The sequence below is a fragment of the Salvelinus fontinalis genome, chromosome 2 (genome assembly GCF_029448725.1).
Source record: "Salvelinus fontinalis isolate EN_2023a chromosome 2, ASM2944872v1, whole genome shotgun sequence".
Lineage (NCBI taxonomy): Eukaryota > Metazoa > Chordata > Actinopteri > Salmoniformes > Salmonidae > Salvelinus > Salvelinus fontinalis.
Window position 1 is genome coordinate 50,293,080 of NC_074666.1, and position 18,928 is coordinate 50,312,007.

At 42.3% G+C, this 18,928-nt stretch overlaps 1 protein-coding gene across 5 annotated transcripts in view; it reads left to right on the top strand.

Moving 5' to 3' along the window:
- Nucleotides 1–18,928, top strand: part of LOC129820256 (CXADR-like membrane protein) — a 135,111-nt gene that overhangs the window by 63,879 nt on the left and 52,304 nt on the right. The window lies entirely within an intron of this gene.

Below are 18,928 nucleotides of genomic sequence, written 5' to 3' on the forward strand. Positions count from 1 at the left end.
ATTGTCATCTGACTGCTATGCTATCTAATACGACAGAGATTGGGACATTATCTGACTAGAATATCTAAGAGAGGGGGAATCTATCTACATAGATACAGTATATGTAGAGATAGATATGAGTTAGACAAGATATTTACTTCTGCCTTGGCAATAATTACATAATTATAATGTATAAGCATGTATAAAGGCATAACATGAAAGTAATTCTAAAGTGTTAAACGTATTTAATGTCAGTAATATTTATTGAATTAAATTGAATCACATTGATCGAGGATACCGCAGAACAAAGGGCAGTTCAGTCATTGTACAGTAAAGCTCAAGATGTGCCTGTATTTTGAATGAGACTGAGCACCCAGTATCCGTTCCCTTCATACTGCGTTACTTGCGGTGTACTGTAGGGCTGGGCATCAATTGTGGTGTGCATGCGACAGCACTTACCTGGCAGAGAGTCAAACCTCTCTGTTACATACACCGTCGAGCTGTCACCAAGAACCCGATGGTCACTCTGAAAGAGCTCCAGAGTTCCTCTGTGAAGATGGGGGAACCTTCTGGATGGACAACCATCTCTGCGGCACTCCACCAATCAGGCCTTTACGGTATAGTGGCCAAATGGAAGCCACTCCTCAGTAAAAGACACATTACAGCCCACTTGGAGTTTGCCGAAAGGCACCTAAAGACTCTCATGAGAAACAAGATTCTCTGGTCTGATGAAACCAAGATCGAATTATTTGGCCTGAATGCCAAGTGTCACGTCTGGAGGAAACCTAGCACCATCCCTACGGTGAAGCATGGTGGTGGCAGCATTATGCTGTGGGGATGTTTTTCATCGACAGGGACTGGGAGACAAGTCAGGATCAAGGGAAAGATGAACGGAGAAAAATACAGAGAGCCTTGATGAGAACCTGCTCCAGAGCGCTTAGGACCACAGACTGGGGCGAAGGTTCACCTTCCAACAGGACAATGACCCTAAGCACACAGCCAAGACAACGCAGGAGTGGTTTTGGGACAAGTCTGAATGTCCTTGAGTGGTCCAGCCAGACTTGAACCCGATCGAACATCTCTGGAGAGACCTGAAAATAGCTGTGCAACAATGCTCCCCATCCAAACTGACAGAGCTTGAGAGGATCTGCAGAAAAGATTGGGATAAACTTCCCAAATACAGGTGTGCCAAGCTTGTAGTGTCATACCCAAGAAGACTTCAACAAAGTACTAAGTAAAGGGCCTGAATACTTATGTAAATGTGATATTTCTGTTTTTTTATGTTTAATACACTTGTAAAAAAAAAAAAAAAATTGTTTTAAAAATGTTTACTTTGTCATTATGGGGTATTGTGTGTAGATTGATGAGGGATTTAAAAAACAATCTATTTTAGAATTAGGCTGTAGCGTAACAAAATGTGGAAAAGGTTTGTTTGATGAAATAATGATGATGAAATTGTTTGATGAAATAATTAAGACACACAACTTATTAGAGGGAGTCCGACCGCAATTGATTTGATTGTGCTGGGCCGGGGTCAGACTTGCTGCACTATGTTAAAAGAAATGACAGCATGTGACTGTGTGACTAGCACCCGTTGTCTCTCTCTCCTCCCTGCTGCAGCGACCAACACAGAACATCAGCGTTTATTTTTTTGTGCTATTTCTTGGCTAAAGAAATCTTGGTCGACCAACTGCATACCGACCAAACAATCGACCAGTCGAGTAAATGGGGTCAGCCCTACAACACACATGTGCAGTGCACACACACACTCACACACACAAATGGGCACATGAATACACAGGTACACACACACACACTCTCACACACAGACGCACTGCTCCCCTGCTACTGTTATTTTCTTACTTTCATTCACATCCTTCCTCTACTCAGCTTTCTCTCCGGGAGTTGGGCTCTGGACTGCATTGCAGCACAGACTATGTTTCAACTAAAGTGCTGCCAAGAAATGTAAAGAGAGAAAAAAAACAGAAGCATAGGCAGTTTGTGAGTAGGTGGGTTATTGAGTGTCTTTGCCTTCTTTTCCACCCCTGATAAAATGTCTCGTTTTTTTAAATTTTATCTGCGGAATTGAATTATTGAGGAGTAGATAACTTGACCATTGCTTTGAGGTATGAATCAAACAGTAGAGATGTGGTCTGGACAAATTTACAGTGTCGAGTGGGTCTAATAAATGGAAGCCAGCGGGGCAAGCAGAAGTGCTGAGGCCTGGAAACAGGCAGATCCATTGTCCTATAACTCACCATACTGTACAGAGAGAAGGGGGAGGAGGTAACCGAAGGAGATGAGGGGGTGGGTGTAGGTGAGGAGAATGGATGAAGGGAGAGGAGAGGCAGGCAGAGGAAAGGGAGGGAAGAGGAGAGGAGAAGAGAGAAGGGGGTGAGGAGGGGATGGGTAACGAGAGGAGAGGATGGGTGGAGGTGAGGTGAGGTGAATGGATCAAGGGAGAGGAGAGGCAGGCAGAGGAGAGGAGAGGGAGGGAGGGAAGAGTAGAGGAGAGTGGGAGGAGGAGGGAAGGGGTGTGGAGGTGAGAGGGGATGCAGACAGAGGAGGGGTGGAGAGGAGGGGAAAGAAGAGAAAATAAGAGGAGGCAGGACTGGACACTGGTGTAGAACTGGAATGTCAAACTGTGAGCAGGATTTGCTTGGTTTTGTTCCCCTCCAAACATTAATGAACTGTTCTACAGTCATTGATGGTAAAAAAAAGGGCCAACTTGCCTTTTCCATATGTCAGGTCAGTACTCAAGTATAATCAGCAACATTAATTCCTGGAAGATTAAATAAGGCGATCATATCTCCATATGAATCATCTGAATCTCAATTGAGTTTAGGTTTAGACACACAATAATTCACCACCGTCATTGACAAAGCTCCACATTGCTACTGTACTACAGGGAGTATCCGGCCAACATCATTGCATTTCTGGACCAGGTTTGTGACTTCCTAGTATTGTGGTTTGTCCAAGGGTTCATCCCCATGCCCAGCAGGACCACCATACGGTCAAAACACAATCACAATATGATCCCTCTCCGGTCCCAACCCCAAATATATCCGTCCGTACTCATTTCAAACACAATGGTCTGATTCCGGTTCAATTGCGGTCCCAAGCCCCAATTGCACTTTGCTATCATCTCATCATCTCATTGGCCAAGATGAGGTAAAAAGTTGGTTTCAGGTCAGGCTGGAGTATTCTCTATTGGCTTAGATCCAGCATGGTCTTGCTCTCATTGTCCACACTTCCCCGGCATACTGTAGCAATATAGAATTTCCCATTTCTATTGTCTTAGTCCTCTCCCTCCATTATCTCTGACTCAAAGAGACAAGCATTTGTCTAATTTGGCCAATTTGTTCGGAGAAGCACTCCTCTGTTTTCCTTTGAATTCTCATCCATTTGATCTCATTTCGGAGCTGGAAATAATCAGCGTATCGGCTGTTCAAAACGAGCTGAGCTTATTCTGTCAGTGAGCCCAACGTGGGCCATTGTTTGACAAGGAACTTGTTGTGTGGAAAAATCTGTAATCCGTTTGTATAATTGTGAGCACACTAGGTGAGCTTTATAGGTGGTTGAAAGGGAGGAGAAGAGAGGGTGCTAGGAGGCAGGCAGCACCAACCGAAGTCATAATATTCCTTAATACCTCATTATTCTAAATCATGCTGATTCATCTTCTTTGTGGAGATGTATTATTGCCACCCCTGTGAGGCGTGGTGCTGTGTGCTTCGAGCGGCGTCATTACAAACCACTCTGAGAGGAAGTCGGCCATTGGGAGTCGGCCCACGTTTTTCACCGCGTGTCAAACTCAGCTCGAGAACATGCCACTGACTGTGCCAATGTCAAACGGCACCCTGGGCATTGGCCAACGTCCCTGGGTTGGTTAGTGTTAGTCATACTGACTGAGACAGAGACAGAGACAGAGGCACGACATAAGGCTGTGGGGTACGTCCTGTTCTCTTTTCTTCTCCACAGGTACAGGAAGAGGTTATGATTCAGTTTGACTTCAAGCTAGGTTATGCAGATACAGGAAGAGGTTATGATTCAGTTTGACTTCAAGCTAGGTTATGCATATACAGGAAGAGGTTATCAGATTTAGGCTTGGGTTGACTTTGAGCTGGGCCGGGATTAGGATTGAGCGGTTTATAGTTTTTTACAATAAACCGGTATTCATCCACTGACCGGTGTGGGTTTTATATAGTATTTACTTTATGTAACAGTATTTTAATTTGGTTTGGTTTGTGAAATGTCATAATAGAGTAATGAAACTTGATGACAATCGTCCATTTTTAGCACCAGTAAAAGACTGCTAACAGCTAAGAACTTATTAGCTCATTTATGAATACGTTGGGACAGCTTCGGAAAGGGGAGAAAAGGCTTTAAGTCGGAACACTGCTATTGAATCCATTGTAAATCCATTCTCACAGAGGATCATAATTATTCTGACAAAGGAAAGGTTACTTTTTGATGAATAGAGGCATACAAAGACAAAGAAACATGACACTGTGTGAAAATGATAACAACATGAAGTGAATTATTGCCATGCTGAAAATGAAGGAATGCAAGAAAGGGCTGGAATTCAACAAATTACTGCAGTGCCAGAAATTTGAGGCTACAAAAGAGGAATTAGATTCCCATGAAAAGTTCTACAAATAGAACAACTTCACTGTCAGGACAACTTCACTGTCAGGACAACTTCACTGTCAGTTTTGTCCTCCTGTTGTTTTTGGTTTAAGTTTGTTCGAACATTTTACGGACCCAGTATATTTTACATGAGCTATCTTGTTGTTTTTAGTCCCAACCTTCAGCTCTGCAAAACCCCTCCCATTGATCTCTTAAAATCATCCAGTTTTGATTTCTATTTGCGATATCGTTTTCAACTGTGCTGTGATGTTTCCCAAAAGTTCTGAACCTTTCTATTCTCATAGTTTCTACAGGTTGTAAATGAAAGATAAAATGTTTTGCTCAAAGTGTTATTATATCATTGATCAATTGACTATGACTTTTCAGATCCCCCAGTAGTGCTATTTGCAGAGTTAGCTCTAGGTAATTCTTCTGCCATTTCTGAACTTGCGACCAAAAATAAGCTACATACAGTATGGACACTACCAAAACAAACAATTTAATGATTCTGTCTCTTTGCAGCAAAATCTGCAGAGCTGGGATGGTTGTATCCCCCATATGCAGTTGAAGTCATACGTTTACATACACTTAGGTTGGAGGCATTGAAACTCGTTTTTCAACCACTCCACAAGTTTCTTGTAAACAAACTATAGTTTTGGCAAGTCGGTTAGGACATCTACTTTGTGCATGACACAAGTAATTTTTCCAACAATTGTTTACAGACAGATTATTTCACTTGTATCACAATTCCACTGGGTCAGAAGTTTACATACAATAAGTTGACTGTGCCTTTAAACAGCTTGGAAAATTCCAGAAAATTATGTCATGGCTTTAGAAGCTTCTGATAGGCTAATTGACATAACTTGAGTCAATTGGAGGTGTAGGCCTACCTTCAAACTCAGTGCCTCTTTGCTTGACATCATGGGAAAATCAAAAGAAATCAGCCAAGACCTCAGAAAAAAATTCTGGTTCATCCTTGGGAGCAATTTCCAAATGCCTGAAGGTACCACGTTCATGTGTACAAACAATAGTACACAAGTATAAACACCATGGGATCACGTAGCCGTCATACTGCTCAGGAAGGAGACGCATTCTGTCTCCTAGAGATGAACGTACTTTGGTGCGAAAAGTGCAAATCAATCCCAGAACAACAGCAAAGGACCTTGTGAAGATGCTGAAGGAAACAGGTACAAAAGTATCTATATCCACAGTAAAGCGAGTCCTATATCGACATAACCTGAAAGCAAGGAAGAAGCCACTGCTCCAAAACCGTCATTAAAAAAAAGCCAGACTACGGTTTGCAACTGCACAAGATCGTACTTTTTGGAGAAATCCTCTAGTCTGATGATACAAAAATAGAACTGCTTGGCCATAATGACCATCGTTATGTTTGGAGGAAAAAGGGGGATACTTGCAAGCCGAAGAACACCATCCCAACCGTGAAGCACGGGGGTGGCAGCATCATGTTGTGGGGGTGCTTTACTGCAGGAGGGACTGGTGCACTCCACAAAATAGATGGCATCATGAGGCAGGAAAATTATCTGGATATATTGAAGCAACATCTGAAGACATCAGTCAAGAAGTTAAAGCTTGGTCGCAAATGTGTCTTCCAAATGGACAATGACCCCAAGCATACTTCCAAAGTTGTGGCAAAATGGCTTAAGGACAACAAAGTCAAGGTATTGGAGTGGCTATCAAAAATGCCCTGACCTCAATCGTACAGATAATTTGTGAGCAGAACTGAAAAAGTGAGTGCGAGCAAGGAGGCCTACCAGCCTGACTCAGTTACACCAGCTCTGTCAGGAGGAATGGGCCAAAATTCACCCAACATATTGTGGGAAGCTTGTGGAAGGCTACTCGAAACATTTGACCCAAGTTAAACGATTTAAAGGCAATGCTACCAAATACTAATTCAGTGTATGTTAACTTCTGACCCACTTGGAATGTGATGAAAGAAATAAAAACAGAGACAAATAAATCTCTCTACTATTATTCTGACATTTCACATTCTTAAAATAAAGTGGTGATCCTATCTGACCTAAAACAGTGAATTTTATTAAATGTTAGGAATTGTGAAAAACTGAGTTTAAATGTATTTGGCTAAGTGTATGTGAACTTCAACTATTTATATACAATTCTATTGGTTGCAAGAATTTTGTTTAATAATTTAAATTGGAAAATTCTGTGTTTTGAATCTGGCGTCGTTTTGTGTATGTTTATTTATTAAGGATTCCCATTAGCTGCTGCCAAGGCTCTTCCTGGAGTCCAGCAAAATTAAGGCAGTTAAACACAGTTAAAAATATTACATGATATTACATTTCATAACACTTTACCCCACAAAATTTGTGTGTTGCCACTACTGTCACATATTTACAATACAACATCCATGTGTACGTGTGTGTAGAGTGTGTCTTATCATGTGTATGTGTGTCTGTTCCTGTGTGTCTCTTCACAGTCCCCGCTGTTCCATAAGGTGTATTTTATCTGTTTTTTATATCTGATACTACTGCTTGCATCAGATACCTGATGTGGAAAGGAGTTCCATGTGGCCATGGCTCTATGTTGTACTGTGCGCCTCCCAAAGTCTGTTCTTGACCTGGGATTGTGAAGAGACCTTTCGTGGCATGTCTTGTGGGGTATGCATGGATGTCCGAGCTGTGTGCTAGTAGTTTAAACAGACACCATTCAGCCGGTCAACACTTCTTACAAAAGCAAGTAGTGATGAAGTCAATCTCTGCTCCAACGTGAGCCATGAGAGATTGACATGCATATGATTAATTCTAGCTCTTCGTGTACATTTAAGGGCCAGCCGTGCTGCCCTGTTCTGAGCCAATTGTAATTTTACGAGGTCCCTCTTTCTGGCACCTGACCACATGACTGAACAGTAGTCAAGTTGAGACAAAATTAGAGCCTGTAGGACCTGCCTTGTTGATAGTGCTGTTAAAAAGGCAGAGCAGAGCTTTATTATGGACAGACTTCTCCCCATCTTAGCTATTGTTGTACCAACATGTTTTGACCATGACCGTTTACAATCCAGAGTTACTCCAAGCAGTTTAGTCACTTTAACTTGCTTAATTTCCACATTATTTATTTCAAAATGTTGTTGAAGTTTTGGTTTTAGTGAATGATTTGTCCCAAATACAATGTTTTTAGATTGTGAAATATTTAGGACTAACGTATTCTCTGCCACCCATTCTGAAACTAACTGCAGCTCTTTGTTAAGTGTTGCAGTGATATTGCACGCTGTAGTAGCTGACGTGTATAGTGTTGCCATCCGCATACATAGACACACTGGCTTTACTCAAGGCCAGTGACATGCCATTAGCAAAGATTGAAAAAAGTAAGGGGCCTAGACAGCTGCCTGGAGAATTCCTGATTCTACTTGGATTATGTTGGAGAGGTTTCCATTAAAGAACACCCTCTGTGTTCTGTTAGACATGTACTGTAACTCCTTATCCACAATATAGCAGGGGGTGTGAAGCCATAACACATACGTTTTTTCCATTAGCAGACTATGATCGATAATATCAAAGCCTAACAAAACAGCTCCCACAATCTTTTTATCATCAATTTCTCTCAGCCGATTATCAGTCACTTGTGTAAGTTCTGTGCTTGTTGAATGTCCTTCCCTATAAGCATGCTGAAAGTCTGTTGTCAATTTGTTTACAGTAAAATAGCATTGCATCTGGTCAAACACAATTTTTTCCAAAAGTTTACTAAGACTTGGTAACAGGCTGATTGTTCAGCTATTTAAGCCAGTAAAGGGGGCTTTACTATTCTATTTTTGGTAGCTGAATTCCTTTTGCTTCCCTCCAGGCCTGAGGGCACACACTTGCTAGTAGGCTTATATTGGAGATATGGCAAATAGGAGTGGTATTTTTTCATCCAAGTTGTCAGGCCCCAGTGGCTTGTCATTGTTGCTAGACAACCATTTTTTCCACTTCTTCCACACTCACTGTACGGAATTCCGAATTACAACGCTCGTCTTTCATAATTTGGTCAGATATACTTGGATGTGTAGTGTCAGAGTTTGTTGCTGGCATGTCATGCCTAAGTTTGCTAATCTTGCCAATTAAATAATAAAGTAATTGGCAATATCAGTGGGTTTTGTAATGAGCCATCTGATTCAATGAATGATGGAGCTGAGTTTGCCTTTTTGCCCAAGATTTCATTTAAGGTGCTCCAAAGCTTTTTACTGTCATTGTTTATGTCATTTATCTTTGTTTCATAATGTAACTTCTTATTTTTATTCAGTTTAGTCATATGATTTCTCAATTGGGGTACGTTTTCCAATCGGTTGTGCAGCTAGACTTATTTGCCATTCCTTTTGCCTCATCCCTCTCAACCATACCATTGTTAAATTTCGCATCAATCCATGGGGATTTACGTTTGTACAGTCATTTAATTAATGGGTACATGCTTATTAGTAACTGGAATAAACAATTTCCTAAATGTGTAAAGTGCAGCATCTGGTTACACATCACAGACCAACACATATTCTTTACATCACCAACATTGGAATCACTACAAAACTTCTTGTATGATCTCTTATACACTATCTTAGGCCCAGCTTTTGGAACTTTGATTTTCCTAGATATGGCTACTATAATGTGATCACTACATCCAATGGATTTGGATACTGCTTTAAAGCAAATGTCTGCACCATTAGTAAAGATGTGATCAGTACATGTTGATTATTTCTTTCCTGTGCTGTTTGTAACAACCCTGGTAGGTTGACTGATAATCTGAACCAGGTTGCATGCACTAGTTACAGTTTGAAGCTTTTTCTTGAGTGGGCAGCTTGATGAAAGCCAGTCAATATTTAAATCACCCGGAAAATATACCTCTATGTGCCATGGAATCGGTACATCGAAAATCTATTCCCAACTATTTTGCAATGAAGTTTCAAGTTAAAATATAGTAATCAATAACAATGTAAAAGTAAATATAACAAGGTAGAACAAAAACACACGAAATATAAAAAATAAGAAGAACACGATAAAGAAAATAAGCATACTACAGTATATAACAGGGTCAGTTCCAGTACAATGTATACAATGTGCCGGGATACTGAATCGATAGAGGTAGATATGTATAGGGGTAAGGTGACTAGGTATCAGGATATATGATAAACAGAGTAGCAGTAGTGTATATTATGACTCTATTTGAGTGGGTGTGTGTAGAATCAGTATAAGTGTATATGCATATTAGAGGTTGGCCGATTTCAGGTTTTCATAACAATGGTAATCAGCCTTTTTGGACACCGATTATGGCCGATTACATTTCAATCCACGAGGAGACTGCATGGCAGGCTGACCACCTGTTACGTGAGTGCAGCATCAAAGGGACCTTGTGGCTGCAAGGAGCCAGGGTAAGTTGCTAGCTAGCATTAAACTTATCAATCTTCACATAATCACTAATTAACTACACATGGTTGATGATGTTACTAGTTTAACTAGCTTGTCCTGCGTTGCATATAAACAAAGCGGTGCCTGTTAATTTATCATCGAATCACAGCCTACTTCAACTTCGCCAAACGGGTGAGGATTTAACAGAAACACATTCGCGAAAAAAGCACAATCGTTGCACAAATGTACATAACTATAAAAATCAATGCCTTCCTTAAAATCAATACACAGAAGTATATATTTTTAAACCTGCATATTTAGTTAAAATAAATGCATGTTAGCAAGCAATATTAACTAGGATAATTGTGTCACTTCTCTTGCTTTCAGTGCAAGCAGAGTCAGGGTATATGCAGCATGTCACATTCGTCATATGAATCGGACCAAGGTGCAGCGTGATATGCGTACATTCTTCTTTAATAAAGAACAATAAACACTGAACAAACTAACAACAAAACGAACGAATCGTGACGCTATATGAAATAGTGCAGACAGGCAACTAAACATAGAATAAGAACCCACAAACACCAAAGGGGAAATTGGCTACCTAAATATGATCCCCAATCAGAGACAACGATAAACAGCTGCCTCTGATTGGGAACCATATCAGGCCACCATAAACATACAAATACCTAGACCTACAAAACCCTAGACAATACAAAAACTATCGTAATCCACCCTGACCTAACCAAAATATAAAGAAAACAGATATCTCAGGTCAGGGCGTGACACAGCAGTTTTGGCCACCAGCTCGTTGCGAACTGTGCGAAGGCATTTCTTCCTAACAAAGACCGTAATTTATTTGCTATAATTTAATATAATTATGACATAACATTGAAGGTTGTGCAATGTAACAGCAATATTTCGACTTAGGGTTGCCACCCGTTCGATAAAATACGGAATGGTTCCGTATTTCACTGAAATTCGAAATTATAGTTTCCGGAATCAACCATATTAATGACAAAAGGCTCATAGTTTTGTGTGTTTATTATAATTAAGTCTATGATTTGATATTGGATAGAGCAGTTTGACTGAGCGGTGGTAGGCAGCAGAAAGCTTGTAAGCATTCATTCAAACAGCACTTTACTGCGTTTGCCAGCAGCTCTTAGCAATGCTTGAAGCACAGCGCTGTTTATGACTTCAAGCCTATGAACTCACACAATTAGGCTGGCAATACTAAAGTGCCTATAAGAACATACAATAGTCAAAGGTATATGAAATACAAATGGTATAGACAGAAATAGTCGACGCGTCATAATTCCTATAATAACTACAACCTAAAACTTCTTAACTGGGAATATTGAAGACTCATGTTAAAAGGAACCACCAGCTTTCATATGTTCTCATGTTCTGAGCAAGGAAGTTAAATGTTAGCTTTTTTACATGGCACATATTGCACATTTACTTTCTTCTCCAACACTATATTTTAGCATTATTTAAACCAAATTTAACATGTTTCATTATTTATTTGAGAATAAATAGATTTTATTTACGGATTATATGAAGTTAAAATTAAAGTGTTCATTGGTCATTCAGTATTGTTGTAATTGTCTTTATTACAAATATATATATATATATATGTATATATATATACACTGCTAAAAAAAAAGGGAACACTAAAATAACACATCCTAGATCTGAATGAATGAAATATTCTTATTAAATACTTTTTTCTTTACATAGTTGAATGTGCTGACAACAAAATCACACAAAAATTATCAATGGAAATCAAATTTATCAACCCATGGAGGTCTGGATTTGGAGTCACTCTCAAAATTAAAGTGGAAAACCACACTACAGGCTGATCCAACTTTGATGTAATGTCCTTAAAACAAGTCAAAATGAGGCTCAGTAGTGTGTGTGGCCTCCACGTGCCTGTATGACCTCCCTACAATGCCTGGGCATGCTCCTGATGAGGTGGCGGATGGTCTCCTGAGGGATCACCTCCCAGACCTGGACTAAAGCATCCGCCAACTCCTGGACAGTTTGTGGTGCATCGGTGGATGGAGCGAGACACGCTGTCCCAGATGTGCTCAATTGGATTCAGGTCTGGGGAACGGGCGGGCCAGTCCATAGCATCAATGCCTTCCTCTTGCAGGAACTGCTGACACACTCCAGCCACATGAGGTCTAGCATTGTCTTGCATTAGGAGGAACCCAGGGCCAACTGCACCAGCATATGGTCTCACAAGGGGTCTGAGGATCTCATCTCGGTATCTAATGGCAGTCAGGCTACCTCTGGCGAGCACATGGAGGGCTGTGTGGCCCCCCAAAGAAATGCCACCCCACACCATGACTGACCCACCGCCAAACCGGTCATGCTGGAGGATGTTGCAGGCAGCAGAACGTTCTCCACGGCGTCTCCAGACTCTGTCACGTCTGTCACGTGCTCATGTGCTCAGTGTGAACCTGCTTTCATCTGTGAAGAGCACAGGGCGCCAGTGGCGAATTTGCCAATCTTGGTGTTCTCTGGCAAATGCCAAACGTCCTGCACGGTGTTGGGCTGTAAGCACAACCCCCACCTGTGGACGTTGGGCCCTCATACCACCCTCATGGAGTCTGTTTCTGACCGTTTGAGCAGACACATGCACATTTGTGGCCTGCTGGAGGTCATTTTGCAGGGCTCTGGCAGTGCTCCTCCTAATCCTCCTTGCACAAAGGCGGAGGTAGCGGTCCTGCTGCTGGGTTGTTGCCCTCCTACGGCCTCCTCCACGTCTCCTGATGTACTGGCCTGTCTCCTGGTAGCGCCTCCATGCTCTGGACACTACGCTGACAGACACAGCAAACCTTCTTGCCACAGCTTGCATTGATGTGCCATCCTGGATGAGCTGCACTACCTGAGCCACTTGTGTGGGTTGTAGACTCCGTCTCATGCTACCACTAGAGTGAGAGCACCGCCAGCATTCAAAAGTGACGAAAACATCAGCCAGGAAGCATAGGAACTGAGAAGTGGTCTGTGGTCACCACCTGCAGAACCACTCCTTTATTGGGGGATGTCTTGCTAATTGCCTATAATTTCCACCTGTTTTCTATTCCATTTGCACAACAGCATGTGAAATGTATTGTCAATCAGTGTTGCTTCCTAAGTGGACAGTTTGATTTCACAGAAGTGTGATTGACTTGGAGTTACATTGTGTTGTTTAAGTGTTCCCTTTATTTTTTTGAGCAGTGTATATATATCTACAAATGACCGATTAATTGGTATCGGCTTTTTTTGGACCTCCAATAATTGGTATCGGTATCGGCGTTGAAAAATTATAATCGGTTAACCTCTAGTGCATATTATGTGTGTGTGAGCAAATTATGGAGTTAGTGTTTGGATGTGTGTTTAGAGTATCAGTGTGTGTAGTGAGAAAGTGCAAAAATAAGAATAAAATACTAAGGTCAACTCAGTCTGTGTAGCTATTTTGTTGTATATTTAGTTAGCTATTTAGCAGTCTTATGGCATGGGGAGCTGTTCAGGAGCCTGTTGGTGTCAGACTTGAGGCACCGGTACCGCTTGCCATGAGGAAGCAGAGAGAACAGTCTATGGCTTGGGTGGTTGGAGTCTAATGATTTTCCAGGCCTTCCTTTTACTCCGCCTGATATAGCGGTCCTGAATGGCAAAGAGCTGTGCCCCAGTGATGTACTGGGCTGTCCGCACCACCCTATGTAGTGCCATGCGATCGAGCACACGGGGTCGGCCCGTCAGGAAGTCCAGGGTCCAATTGGAGAGGGAGGTATTCAGTCCCAGGGTCCTAAGCTTGGTGATGAGTTTGGCGGGGTCAACGGTGTTGAACGCTAAGCTGTAGTCAATGAGCAGAATTCTCACAAAGCTATTCCTCTTGTCTAGGTGGGTGAGGGCAGTGTGGAGTGAAATTGAGATTGCGTCGATATGCAAATTGGGTCTCGGGTGTTTGGGATGATGGAGTTGATGTGTGCCATAACCAGCCAGTCAAAGCACTTAATGATTACAGATGTGAGTGCTACCGGGCTGTAATCATTGTGGCATGAAGCCTTAGAGTTCTTGGGAACAGAAAGGATGGTGGTCTTCTTAAAACATGTGGGGATTACAGACTGGGACAAGGAGAGGCTGAAAATTACAGTGAATGTACCTGCCAGCTGTTCTGCGCATGCTCTGAGAACGCTTCCTGGAATACCAGCGTGGCCTTGCGCGGGTAATGTCCTGGTTAAAGACTTTACTCACGTCGGCCTCGGGGAGCGAGATCATCCAATCTTCTGGGTTGGTGGCAGCCCTCGCTCCCAGCACGATGTTGTTTCTGTCAAAGCGTTCATAAAATGCATTGAGTTTATCTGGTAGAGTGGCGTTGAGAGGCAGACTACGTCTGGGTCCTCCTTTGTAAACCGTAATGGACTGTAGCCCCTGCTACATGCTGTGGGCGTCGGAGCCTGTGTAATATGATTCCACCTTATTCCTATATTATCCTTTTGCTCGTTTGATGACTCTGTGGAGGTCATAGTGGGACTCTTGTACTTGTTCCTGTTCTCAGCCGTAGCTTCAGGGTTGTCTGTGATAGCCCTGTGCGCGGTAGCCCTATCCTTTAGTTTAGCGCCAACCTCAGTGTTAATCCAGGGCTTTTGATTGGGGGAGCAGCGAACGTTAACTGTTGGGACAGGAAGAATTTAGCAGATTCACGCTTCAATTTGACTTTGACTTGCCAGAAGATTCCGACCATACCGTTACGCTTGTTTGCACTGAGCTGGACTGGGGTCAGAACGCAATCATGGTTATTTTAAGAAAGACACTGTGGAGCCGGCGCGAGATATGGGTCGGAAATGTACCTCAATGCAGGGATGGGATATGCCACTCTATTCCAAAGTGTACGTTTATCCACACTGCTCCATCTAGAAGATTGACATACTGATAGTTTCTGCCGTTTTCGTCCTCATGCTAGCTAGCGGTAGTGTACCAATGTGGATAAACGTCAAATTTGGAGTACAGTGGCATATCCCATTCTTAAATCACTATTAAACTGGGGCTATGATTGGGCTACGATTAGGTACAGGTTGTGTTAATCACCCCCTAAATAACTCTCAAGCTCGGAGGGGTCATGCACCCATTTCTTACGAACAAGCTTGATGGAGATTGTATGAAAAGTAATGTCATTCACCCCGCGCCACACAATCAAGCTTGCTTCCGATTTAGTACATGCGATCTCCACCAAGCTGCACTCTTTCGTGGATAGTCAGCGTATGACGTGGCCTCCGTTACCTTCATCTTGACCACTGACAAGGACAAACGCAGTTATATGACAGTTGGTAACAGCACCATATGACTACACCATGACTAACTCCACCACTGTACCAATGGGGCTGATGATGATGCTGCCGCTAATTACGGTGTTCATATTAGGACAGCCTCAGTAGCTGATGATGTTGATATCAGTCCATCTGCAGTGCAGTGGAATGACATGTCACTGTTGTCCTCATTAAGTCTAGTGAATACTAAACAGGCCTTACAGCTGGCTGCGGTCGCACCATGCCAAATCGCATCATTAGTGGTAGAACAGATCAATCAGACACAATCAGAAGGGAATGACACAAAGAAACGTTAGTCCTTAAGCAGTATTTCGAAAGGTGAACCTCGTTGAGAGTGGTTTTGAGAAGTTAGAGATTTTCTGCGACCAACAAATATGGCTTCTGCTGTGAGAATGTTGGGTGTTTTCAGACCTGTGTCACACAGTTGCGTGTGTTTTGCATCAGTGTCCCCCGTCAGTGTGTTTGAGGGTGTGTGTGCGGAGGAGTGTGTCTTGTGTGAACGCTAAACGTTGTAGAGATCAATCATGATCAAAGCCCATCTCTCGGCTGTCAGCTCAGCACTCCCCTCCCTCTTTCTCATTCCTTTTCCCCTCTCTTCTCCTACTTCTCTACCTCCTGTTGTGTTGATTTGTATGAAGGCGTTTTAGAGACATAACAACCTTATGGCCTTGAGACATAAGTAGTCTTAAGGAATCCAGGAAGTCCTCTTCTGAATTGAGGGCAGAATTGAAAGAATAAAGTGTGTTCATGTAGCGGAGGTGAGTCGGACTCACGCTTTTGTGATAAGGTAGCCCTGCCAGTGACTTAAAATCGGGACACCCTTGACCCAAGAGTGAATTCCTCTTTGTCTAATGGTTTAACACGTTGGTTTCCTGAGCACGTTTGTTTCTGGGGTGCAGATCCCACTAGTTAGTCATTATTAAAACATATATGACTTAGTTGAAATACTTGCTGTTGTTTGTGCTCCAAATGTGAATGTGATATCAGAAGTATTATGCTAAAATGTTACTTGGCAAGAAACATTTCAATTACCTGAGTTGTTTTAAGAAGAATCATTCTGGGCTTGATTTTGAAATGTACATTTTTGCATCTATGTGTTTCAGTAATTCCTTAGAAAGTAAATGTTTTAAATCAAGGTACACTGATATCTCTGAGGTGCGCTAAGAAAAAGAACGTAATTTAGTTACATTCTTGTGTCGATAACTTATTATGCTTTCATAAATGGCCTTCAAATCATATTTGTGCAAGCTGAGGGGTAAGTCAGACTGAACAGGTGGGTTTTGAGATTGTTTTTGAAAGGGGTGAATGGTGATGGAGTTGAAGGGTGGCTCGTGATTAATCGCAATTTTTTAATTTGTTTTGACAACTTCACACATGAAAACAGACATGTTTGAAGATTCTCGTGTAAATTCTTCACATGACGCCGACATATGGTTTCCCAACATTTCATGTGTGCTTCTGTAACTGGTGGGATACTTCTGATCACAAACCAGGCTGTACAGCAGGGTTTTCATTGTTGGACAAATTGTATTTTCATTGCTGGACATCAGGTAATCAGCTCCAAATTATTTTAATTTAGGAAATCTGTTCCCAAGTATTCACACTCATAAAAAAAAAAACACACATACACTATATATACAAAAGTATGTGGACACCGCTTCAAATTAGTGGGTCCAGCTATTTCAGCCAGACCCGTTGCTGACAGGTGTATAAAATCGAGCGCACAGCCATGCAATCTCCATAGACAAGCATTGGCAGTAGAATGGCCTTACTGAAGACCTCCGTGACTAACAACGTGGCACCGTCATTGGATACCAACTGTTCCAGAAAGTCTGTTCGTAAGATTTCTGCCCTGCTAGAGTTACTTCAGTCAACTGTAAGTGGAAACATCTAGGCTCAGCCGCAAAGTGGTAGGCCACACAAGCTCACAGAATGGGACTGCCGAGTGCTGAAGCGTGTAGTGTTTAAAAATCGTTTGTCCTCGGTTGCAACACTCACTACCGAGTTTCAAACTGCCTCTAGAAACAATGTCAGCACAATAACTATTTGTCGGGGAGCTTCATGAAATTTGTTTCTCTGGCAGAGCAAGCCTAAGAGCACCATGCACAATTCCAAGCGTCGGCTGGAGTGGTGTAAAGGTCGCCACTATTGGACTCTGGAGCAGTGGAAACGCGTTCTATGGAGTGATGAAACACGCTTCACCATCTGGCAGTCCAACAGACAAATCTGGCATTGCCGGATGCCAGGAGAACGCTACCTGCCCCAATACATAGTGCCAACTGTAAAGTTTGGTGGAGGAGGAATAATGGTCTGGGGCTGTTTTTCATGATTCGGGCAAGGCCACTTAGTTCCATTGAACGTAAATGTTAAAGCTACAGCATACAATGACATTCTAGATTATTATGTGCTTCCAACTTTGTGGCAACAGTTGGGGGAAGTCCCTTTCCCGTTTCAGCATAACAATACCCCCGTGCACAAAGCTATGTCCATATAGAAGTGGTTTGTCGAAATCAGTGTGGAAGAACTTGACTGGCCTGCACAGAGCCCTGACCTTAAACCCATCAAACACTTTAGGAATGAATTGGAACGCCGACTGCGAGCCAGGCCTAATCGCCCAAAATTTGTGCCTGACATCACTAATGCTCTTGTGGCTGAATGTTTGGTAGTGAAATCTTTGGTAGTGTAGTGTATGTGATTGTATCCCAATGTAATCAAGGTTTGAAATAATTCTGTTTTTGTTAAATACTAAATCTGTTTGGGCTTCTTGCGGTCAATTTGCAGTCTACAAATTATTTGTTATTATGTTATGGCCCTTTGACCATTCGGGTCAAGAAAAAAATCTCTCTGCATCTGAATGTAGTTGGGGACCACTGCTGTACAGTGTGGTATCACATCGTAACACTACCTCCTTGAATGGCAATTGTTTCCATCCATCCATATCAATAACTGAATGCTGAAGAAAAGGAAATGAAAACACTGTGTTTTTCAAGCCCAGGTCATTTGCTCGGAAGTGGCACATCAGATAGTAACTATAGTTAACACAGATTCAGTCAGTCTTTGACTGCTATTTTGAATCCATCGAGTCCCTAAGGAAGACCATAGCTCGCCTGTACCTGGTACAAAAAGGACTCAGAAACACTGGTTTAACAGATGGCTTTCATCATACCTCCATTAGCCTACAGAAAGTGACAGGAGAAGAGGAACTGAATGGAGATGGAAGAAAGTGCAAGAAAAGGTAAACAAAAAAAGGAGAGAAAAGAGAAGGGGATTGTAGAAGACCAGACTGGAGAGGAAGATTAGGAGAGGAAGGGTATAAGAGGCGTGTATAGCGTGGGGAAGGGTCTCCATTGGGCCAAGGTTGACTATTGTGCCACTTCGAGACATCTCCCTCAGACTCTGGTCTTGCTTTAATCTAAACACTGACCTCACACACTTTGTTGGAATGTGGTCTGTCACACGCTAGCGCACACAGGCATACACATGCGATGAATCACCATCTCCCCAATGTAGCCTGGTCAAAATATGGACTTTGCTTGGAGTTTTGAAGCCTCCGGCAAACATTAAGCCCAATGAGCAAGCAAGATACTCCTCTGTCATTTCAACAGTTAACTTGAGCCAATTTAGTTTTGTCATAGCAATGAAACATGTCAACCTCTACAG